This window comes from Schistocerca gregaria, unplaced genomic scaffold (genome assembly GCF_023897955.1).
Source record: "Schistocerca gregaria isolate iqSchGreg1 unplaced genomic scaffold, iqSchGreg1.2 ptg000178l, whole genome shotgun sequence".
NCBI classification, from domain to species: domain Eukaryota; kingdom Metazoa; phylum Arthropoda; class Insecta; order Orthoptera; family Acrididae; genus Schistocerca; species Schistocerca gregaria.
In genome coordinates, this window is record NW_026061728.1 from 13,433,784 (window position 1) to 13,444,214 (window position 10,431).

Here is a 10,431-nt window from a genome sequence, read left to right on the forward strand (position 1 = left end):
CAGTAGTAGTTTCCGATGCACATCTGGAGGCATTCAGTAATCTGTGGACTATCAGAGTGTTAATGAAACACAGAGAATGCATCGGGATTGGATACAACAGTCACCATGCGCACTTTCCTCCATGGGAGTAATGTCTCAAACAGTCTACGCTTCGATCGTTCCAAGGGAAGACAAGTAGTAGCTTTTGATGCACATCTCGTGGCATTCTGTAATCTGTGGACTATCAGAGTGTTGATGAAACACAGAAAATGCATCGGGATTGAATACAACAGTCACCATGCGCACTTTCCTCCATGGGAGTAATGTCTCAAACAGTCTACGCTTTGATCGTTCCTGGGAAGACCAGTAGTAGTTTCCGATGCACCTCTGGTGGCATTCAGTAATCTGTGGACTATCAGAGTGTTGATGAAACACAGAAAATGCATCGGGATTGAATAAAACACTCACCATGCTCACTTTCCTCCATGGGAGTAATGTCTCTAACAGTCTACGCTTTGATCGTTTCCTGGAAGACCAGTAGCAGTTTCCGATGAACTTCTGGAGGCTTTCTGTAATCTGTGGACTATCAGAGTGTTGATGAAACACAGAAATTGCATTGGGATTGAATACAACAGTCACCATGCACACTTTCCTCCATGGCAGTAATGTCTCAAACAGTCTACGCTTTGATCGTTCAATGGGAGAGCAGTAGTAGTTTCCGATGCACATCTGGAGGCATTCTGTAGTCTGTGGACTATCAGAGTGTTGATGAAACACAGAAATGCATCGAGATTGAATACAACAGTCACCATGCGCACTTTCCTGCACGGGAGTAATGTCTCAAACAATCTATGCTTTGATCGTTCCCTGGAAGACCAGTAGTAGTTTCCGAGGCACCTCTGGTGGCATTCTGTAATCTGTAGACTATCAGAGTGTTGATGAAACACAGTAATTGCATCCGGATTGAATAAAACACTCACCATGCTCACTTTCCTCCATGGGAGTAATGTCTCTAACAGTCTACGCTTTGATCGTTTCCTGGAAGACCAGTAGTAGTTTCCGATGAACTTCTGGAGGCTTTCTGTAATCTGTGGACTATCAGAGTGTTGATGAAACACAGAAATTGCATCGGGATTGAATACGACAGTCACCATGCGCACTTTCCTCCATGGGAGTAATGTCTCAAACAGTCCTATCTTTGATCGTTCCCGGGAAGACAAGTAGTAGTTTCCGATGCACATCTCGTGGCATTTTGTAATCTGTGGACTATCAGAGTGTTGATGAAACACAGAGAATGCATCGGGATTGGATACAACAGTCACCATGCGCACTTTCCTCCATGGGAGTAATGTCTCAAACAGTCTACGCTTTGACCGTTCCCGGGAAGACCAGTAGTAGTTTCCGATGCACATCTCGTGGCATTCTGTAATCTGTGGACTATCAGAGAGTTGATGAAACAAAGAAAATGCATCGGGATTGGATACAACAGTCACCATGCGCACTTTCCTCCATATGAGTAATGTCTCAAACAGTCTACGCTTTGATCGTTCCCTGGAGAACCAGTAGTAGTTTCCGATTAACATCTGGAGGCATTTTGTAATCTGTGGACTATCAGAGTGTTGATGAAACACAGAAATTGCGTGGGGATTGAATACAACAGTCACCATGCGTACATTACTCCATAAAAGTAATGTCTCAAACAGTCTACGGTTTGATGGTTTCCTGGAAGACCAGTAGTAGCTTCCGATTCACATGTGGAGGCATTCTGTAATCTGTGGACTATCAGAGTTTTGATGAAACACAGAAATTGCATCGGGATTCAATACAACAGTCACCATGCGCTGTTTCTTACATAAAAGTAATGTCTCAAACAGTCTACGCTTTCATCGTTCCCTGGAGACCAGTAGTAGTTTCCGATGCACATCTCGTGGCATTCTGTAATCTGTGGTCTATCAGAGTGTTGATGAAACACTGTAAATGCATCGGGATTGAATACAACAGTCACCATGCGTCCTTTCCTCCATGGGAGTAATGTAACAAACAGCCTACGCTTTGATCGTTAACTGGAAGACCAGTAGTAGTTTCCGATTAACATCTGGAGGCATTCTGTAATCTGTGGACTATCAGAGTGTTGATGAAACACAGAAATTGCATCGGGATTGAATACAACAGTCACCATGCGCAGTTCGAACCATAGGAGTAATGTCTCAAACAGTCTACGCTTTGATCGTTCAGTGGAAGGCCAGTAGTAGTTTCAACTGCACATCTTTAGGCATTCTGTAATCTGTTGAGTATCAGAGTGTTGATGAAACACAGAAATTGCATCGGGATTGAATACAACAGTCACCATGCGCACTTTCCTCCATGGGAGTAATGTCTCAAAGAGTCTACGCTTTGATCGTTCCCAGGAAGAACAGTTGTAGTTTCCGATGCACATCTCGTGGCATTCTGTAATCTGTGGACTATCAGAGTGTTGATGAAACACAGAAAATGCATCGGGATTGAATACAACAGTCACCATGCGCACTTTCCTCCATGGGAGTAATGTCTCAAAGAGTTTACACTTTGATCGTTCCCTGGAAGACCAGTAGTAGTTTCCGATGCACATTTGGAGGCATTCTGTAATCTGTGGAGTATCAGAGTGTTGATAAAACACAGAAATTGCATCGGGATTGAATACAACAGTCACTATGCGCACATTCCTCCATGGGAGTAATGTCTCTAACAGTCTACGCTTTGATCGTTTCCTGGAAGACCAGTAGTAGTTTCCGATGAACTTCTGGAGGCTTTCTGTAATCTGTGGACTACCAGAGTGTTGATGAAACACAGAAATTGCATCGGGATTGAATACGACAGTCACCATGTGCACTTTCCTCCATGGGAGTAATGTCTCAAACAGTCCTCGCTTTGATCGTTCCCGGGAAGACAAGTAGTAGTTTCCGATGCACATCTCGTGGCAATCTGTAATCTGTGGACTATCAGAGTGTTGATGAAACACAGAGAGTGCATCGGGATTGGATAGAACAGTCACCATGTGCACTTTCCTCCATGGGAGTAATGTCTCAAACAGTCTACGCTTTGATCGTTCCCTGAAAGACCAGTAGTAGTTTCCGATGCACATTTGGAGGCATTCTGTAATCTGTGGAGTATCAGAGTGTTGATAAAACACAGAAATTGCATCGGGATTGAATACAACAGTCACTATGCGCACATTCCTCCATGGGAGTAATGTCTCTAACAGTCTACGCTTTGATCGTTTCCTGGAAGACCAGTAGTAGTTTCCGATGAACTTCTGGAGGCTTTCTGTAATCTGTGGACTACCAGAGTGTTGATGAAACACAGAAATTGCATCGGGATTGAATACGACAGTCACCATGCGCACTTTCCTCCATGGGAGTAATGTCTCAAACAGTCCTCGCTTTGATCGTTCCCGGGAAGACAAGTAGTAGTTTCCGATGCACATCTCGTGGCAATCTGTAATCTGTGGACTATCAGAGTGTTGATGAAACACAGAAATTGCATTGGGATTGAATACAACAGTCACCATGCACACTTTCCTCCATGGCAGTAATGTCTCAAACAGTCTACGCTTTGATCGTTCAATGGGAGAGCAGTAGTAGTTTCCGATGCACATCTGGAGGCATTCAGTAATCTGTGGACTATCAGAGTGTTAATGAAACACAGAGAATGCATCGGGATTGGATACAACAGTCACCATGCGCACTTTCCTCCATGGGAGTAATGTCTCAAACAGTCTACGCTTCGATCGTTCCAAGGGAAGACAAGTAGTAGCTTTTGATGCACATCTCGTGGCATTCTGTAATCTGTGGACTATCAGAGTGTTGATGAAACACAGAAAATGCATCGGGATTGAATACAACAGTCACCATGCGCACTTTCCTCCATGGGAGTAATGTCTCAAACAGTCTACGCTTTGATCGTTCCTGGGAAGACCAGTAGTAGTTTCCGATGCACCTCTGGTGGCATTCAGTAATCTGTGGACTATCAGAGTGTTGATGAAACACAGAAAATGCATCGGGATTGAATAAAACACTCACCATGCTCACTTTCCTCCATGGGAGTAATGTCTCTAACAGTCTACGCTTTGATCGTTTCCTGGAAGACCAGTAGCAGTTTCCGATGAACTTCTGGAGGCTTTCTGTAATCTGTGGACTATCAGAGTGTTGATGAAACACAGAAATTGCATTGGGATTGAATACAACAGTCACCATGCACACTTTCCTCCATGGCAGTAATGTCTCAAACAGTCTACGCTTTGATCGTTCAATGGGAGAGCAGTAGTAGTTTCCGATGCACATCTGGAGGCATTCTGTAGTCTGTGGACTATCAGAGTGTTGATGAAACACAGAAATGCATCGAGATTGAATACAACAGTCACCATGCGCACTTTCCTGCACGGGAGTAATGTCTCAAACAATCTATGCTTTGATCGTTCCCTGGAAGACCAGTAGTAGTTTCCGAGGCACCTCTGGTGGCATTCTGTAATCTGTAGACTATCAGAGTGTTGATGAAACACAGTAATTGCATCCGGATTGAATAAAACACTCACCATGCTCACTTTCCTCCATGGGAGTAATGTCTCTAACAGTCTACGCTTTGATCGTTTCCTGGAAGACCAGTAGTAGTTTCCGATGAACTTCTGGAGGCTTTCTGTAATCTGTGGACTATCAGAGTGTTGATGAAACACAGAAATTGCATCGGGATTGAATACGACAGTCACCATGCGCACTTTCCTCCATGGGAGTAATGTCTCAAACAGTCCTATCTTTGATCGTTCCCGGGAAGACAAGTAGTAGTTTCCGATGCACATCTCGTGGCATTTTGTAATCTGTGGACTATCAGAGTGTTGATGAAACACAGAGAATGCATCGGGATTGGATACAACAGTCACCATGCGCACTTTCCTCCATGGGAGTAATGTCTCAAACAGTCTACGCTTTGATCGTTCCTGGGAAGACCAGTAGTAGTTTCCGTTGCACATCTCGTGTCATTCTGTAATCTGTGGACTATCAGAGTGTTGATGAAACACAGAAAATGCATCGGGATTGGATACAACAGTCACCATGCGCACTTTCCTCCATGGGAGTAATGTCTTAAACAGTCTACGCTTTGATCGTTCCCTGGAAGACCAGTAGTAGTTTCCGAAGCACATTTGGAGGCATTCTGTAATCTGTGGAGTATCAGAGTGTTGATGAAACACAGAAATTGCATCGGGATTGAATACAACAGTCACCATGCGCAGTTTCCTCCATGGGAGTAATGTCTCAAACAGTCTACGCTTTGATCGTTCCCTGGAAGACCAGTAGTAGTTTCCGATTGACATCTGGAGGCATTCTGTAATCTGTGGACTATCAGAGTGTTGATGAAACACAGAAATTGCGTGGGGATTGAATACAACAGTCACCATGCGTACATTCCTCCATAAAAGTAATGTCTCAAACAGTCTACGGTTTGATGGTTTCCTGGAAGACCAGTAGTAGTTTCCGATTCACATGTGGAGGCATTCTGTAATCTGTGGACTATCAGAGTTTTGATGAAACACAGAAATTGCATCGGGATTCAATACAACAGTCACCATGCGCTGTTTCTTACATAAAAGTAATGTCTCAAACAGTCTACGCTTTCATCGTTCCCTGGAGACCAGTAGTAGTTTCCGATGCACATCTCGTGGCATTCTGTAATCTGTGGTCTATCAGAGTGTTGATGAAACACTGTAAATGCATCGGGATTGAATACAACAGTCACCATGCGTCCTTTCCTCCATGGGAGTAATGTAACAAACAGCCTACGCTTTGATCGTTAACTGGAAGACCAGTAGTAGTTTCCGATTAACATCTGGAGGCATTCTGTAATCTGTGGACTATCAGAGTGTTGATGAAACACAGAAATTGCATCGGGATTGAATACAACAGTCACCATGCGCAGTTCGAACCATAGGAGTAATGTCTCAAACAGTCTACGCTTTGATCGTTCAGTGGAAGGCCAGTAGTAGTTTCAACTGCACATCTTTAGGCATTCTGTAATCTGTTGAGTATCAGAGTGTTGATGAAACACAGAAATTGCATCGGGATTGAATACAACAGTCACCATGCGCACTTTCCTCCATGGGAGTAATGTCTCAAAGAGTCTACGCTTTGATCGTTCCCAGGAAGAACAGTTGTAGTTTCCGATGCACATCTCGTGGCATTCTGTAATCTGTGGACTATCAGAGTGTTGATGAAACACAGAAAATGCATCGGGATTGAATACAACAGTCACCATGCGCACTTTCCTCCATGGGAGTAATGTCTCAAAGAGTTTACACTTTGATCGTTCCCTGGAAGACCAGTAGTAGTTTCCGATGCACATTTGGAGGCATTCTGTAATCTGTGGAGTATCAGAGTGTTGATAAAACACAGAAATTGCATCGGGATTGAATACAACAGTCACTATGCGCACATTCCTCCATGGGAGTAATGTCTCTAACAGTCTACGCTTTGATCGTTTCCTGGAAGACCAGTAGTAGTTTCCGATGAACTTCTGGAGGCTTTCTGTAATCTGTGGACTACCAGAGTGTTGATGAAACACAGAAATTGCATCGGGATTGAATACGACAGTCACCATGCGCACTTTCCTCCATGGGAGTAATGTCTCAAACAGTCCTCGCTTTGATCGTTCCCGGGAAGACAAGTAGTAGTTTCCGATGCACATCTCGTGGCAATCTGTAATCTGTGGACTATCAGAGTGTTGATGAAACACAGAGAGTGCATCGGGATTGGATAGAACAGTCACCATGTGCACTTTCCTCCATGGGAGTAATGTCTCAAACAGTCTACGCTTTGATCGTTCCCTGAAAGACCAGTAGCAGTTTCCGATGCACATTTGGAGGCATTCTGTAATCTGTGGAGTATCAGAGTGTTGATGAAACACAGAAATTGCATCGGGATTGAATACAACTGTCACCATGCGCACTTTCCTCCATGGGAGTAATGTCTCAAACAGTCTACGCTTTGATCGTTCCAAGGGAAGACAAGTAGTAGCTTTTGATGCACATCTCGTGGCATTCTGTAATCTGTGGACTATCAGAGTGTTGATGAAACACAGAAAATGCATCGGGATTGAATACAACAGTCACCATGCGCACTCTCCTCCATGGGAGTAATGTCGCAAACAGTCTACGCTTTGATCGTTCCTGGGAAGACCAGTAGTAGTTTCCGATGCACCTCTGGTGGCATTCTGTTATCTGTGGACTATCAGAGTGTTGATGAAACACAGAAAATGCATCGGGATTCAATGAAACACTCACCATGCTCACTTTCCTCCATGGGAGTAATGTCTCTAACAGTCTACGCTTTGATCGTTTCCTGGAAGACCAGTAGTAGTTGACGATGAACTTCTGGAGGCTTTCTGTAATCTGTGGACTATCAGAGTGTTGATGAAACACAGAAATTGCATTGGGATTGAATACAACAGTCACCATGCACACTTTCCTCCATGGCAGTAATGTCTCAAACAGTCTACGCTTTGATCGTTCAATGGGAGAGCAGTAGTAGTTTCCGATGCACATCTGGAGGCATTCAGTAATCTGTGGACTATCAGAGTGTTGATGAAACACAGAGAATGCATCGGGATTGGATACAACAGTCACCATGCGCACTTTCCTCCATGGGAGTAATGTCTCAAACAGTCTACGCTTCGATCGTTCCAAGGGAAGACAAGTAGTAGCTTTTGATGCACATCTCGTGGCATTCTGTAATCTGTGGACTATCAGAGTGTTGATGAAACACAGAAAATGCATCGGGATTGAATACAACAGTCACCATGCGCACTTTCCTCCATGGGAGTAATGTCTCAAACAGTCTACGCTTTGATCGTTCCTGGGTGGACCAGTAGTAGTTTCCGATGCACCTCTGGTGGCATTCAGTAATCTGTGGACTATCAGAGTGTTGATGAAACACAGAAAATGCATCGGGATTGAATAAAACACTCACCATGCTCACTTTCCTCCATGGGAGTAATGTCTCTAACAGTCTACGCTTTGATCGTTTCCTGGAAGACCAGTAGCAGTTTCCGATGAACTTCTGGAGGCTTTCTGTAATCTGTGGACTATCAGAGTGTTGATGAAACACAGAAATTGCATTGGGATTGAATACAACAGTCACCATGCACACTTTCCTCCATGGCAGTAATGTCTCAAACAGTCTACGCTTTGATCGTTCAATGGGAGAGCAGTAGTAGTTTCCGATGCACATCTGGAGGCATTCTGTAGTCTGTGGACTATCAGAGTGTTGATGAAACACAGAAATGCATCGAGATTGAATACAACAGTCACCATGCGCACTTTCCTGCACGGGAGTAATGTCTCAAACAATCTATGCTTTGATCGTTCCCTGGAAGACCAGTAGTAGTTTCCGAGGCACCTCTGGTGGCATTCTGTAATCTGTAGACTATCAGAGTGTTGATGAAACACAGTAATTGCATCCGGATTGAATAAAACACTCACCATGCTCACTTTCCTCCATGGGAGTAATGTCTCTAACAGTCTACGCTTTGATCGTTTCCTGGAAGACCAGTAGTAGTTTCCGATGAACTTCTGGAGGCTTTCTGTAATCTGTGGACTATCAGAGTGTTGATGAAACACAGAAATTGCATCGGGATTGAATACGACAGTCACCATGCGCACTTTCCTCCATGGGAGTAATGTCTCAAACAGTCCTCGCTTTGATCGTTCCCGGGAAGACAAGTAGTAGTTTCCGATGCACATCTCGTGGCATTTTGTAATCTGTGGACTATCAGAGTGTTGATGAAACACAGAGAATGCATCGGGATTGGATACAACAGTCACCATGCGCACTTTCCTCCATGGGAGTAATGTCTCAAACAGTCTACGCTTTGATCGTTCCTGGGAAGACCAGTAGTAGTTTCCGTTGCACATCTCGTGTCATTCTGTAATCTGTGGACTATCAGAGTGTTGATGAAACACAGAAAATGCATCGGGATTGGATACAACAGTCACCATGCGCACTTTCCTCCATGGGAGTAATGTCTTAAACAGTCTACGCTTTGATCGTTCCCTGGAAGACCAGTAGTAGTTTCCGAAGCACATTTGGAGGCATTCTGTAATCTGTGGAGTATCAGAGTGTTGATGAAACACAGAAATTGCATCGGGATTGAATACAACAGTCACCATGCGCAGTTTCCTCCATGGGAGTAATGTCTCAAACAGTCTACGCTTTGATCGTTCCCTGGAAGACCAGTAGTAGTTTCCGATTGACATCTGGAGGCATTCTGTAATCTGTGGATTATCAGAGTGTTGATGAAACACAGAAATTGCATCGGGATTGAATACAACAGTCACCATGCGTACATTCCTCCATAAAAGTAGTGTCTCAAACAGTCTACGATATGATGGTTTCCTGCAAGACCATTAGTAGTTTCCGATTCACATGTGGAGGCATTCTGTAATCTGTGGACTATCAGAGTGTTGATGAAACACAGAAATTTCATTGGGATTCAATACAACAGTCACCATGCGCTGTTTCTTACATAAGAGTAATGTCTCAAACAGTCTACGCTTTCATCGTTCCCTGGAGACCAGTAGTAGTTTCCGATGCACATCTCGTGGCATTCTGTAATCTGTGGTCTATCAGATTATTGGTGAATCACTGTAAATGCATCGTGATTGAATACAACAGTCACCATTCGCCCTTTCCTCCATGGGAGTAATGTAACAAACAGCCTACGCTTTGATCGTTAACTGGAAGACCAGTAGTAGTTTCCGATTAACATCTGGAGGCATTCTGTAATCTGTGGACAATCAGAGTGTTGATGAAACACAGAAATTGCATCGGGATTGAATACAACATTCTCCATGCGCAGTTCGATCCATAGGATTAATGTCTCAAACAGTCTACGCTTTGATCGTTCAGTGAAAGGCCAGTAGCAGTTTCAACTGCACATCTGGAGGCATTCTGTAATCTGTTGAGTATCAGAGTGTTGATGAAACACAGAAATTGCATCGGGATTGAATACAACAGTCACCATGCGCACTTTCCTCCATGGGAGTAATGTCTCTAACAGTCTACGCTTTGATCGTTCCCTGGAAGACCAGTAGTAGTTTCCGATGCACATTTGGAGGCATTCTGTAATCTGTGGAGTATCAGAGTGTTGATGAAAAACAGAAATTGCATCGGGATTGAATACAACAGCCACCATGCGCACTTTCCTTCATGGGAGTAATGTCCCAAACAGTCTACGCTTTGATCGTTCCCTGGAGAACCAGTAGTAGTTTCCGATTAACATCTGGAGGCATTTTGTAACCTGTGGACTATCAGAGTGTTGATGAAACACAGAAATTGCATCGGGATTGAATACAACATTCTCCATGCGCAGTTTCCTCCATGGGAGTAATGTCTCAAACAGTCTACGCTTTGATCGTTCCCTGGAAGACCA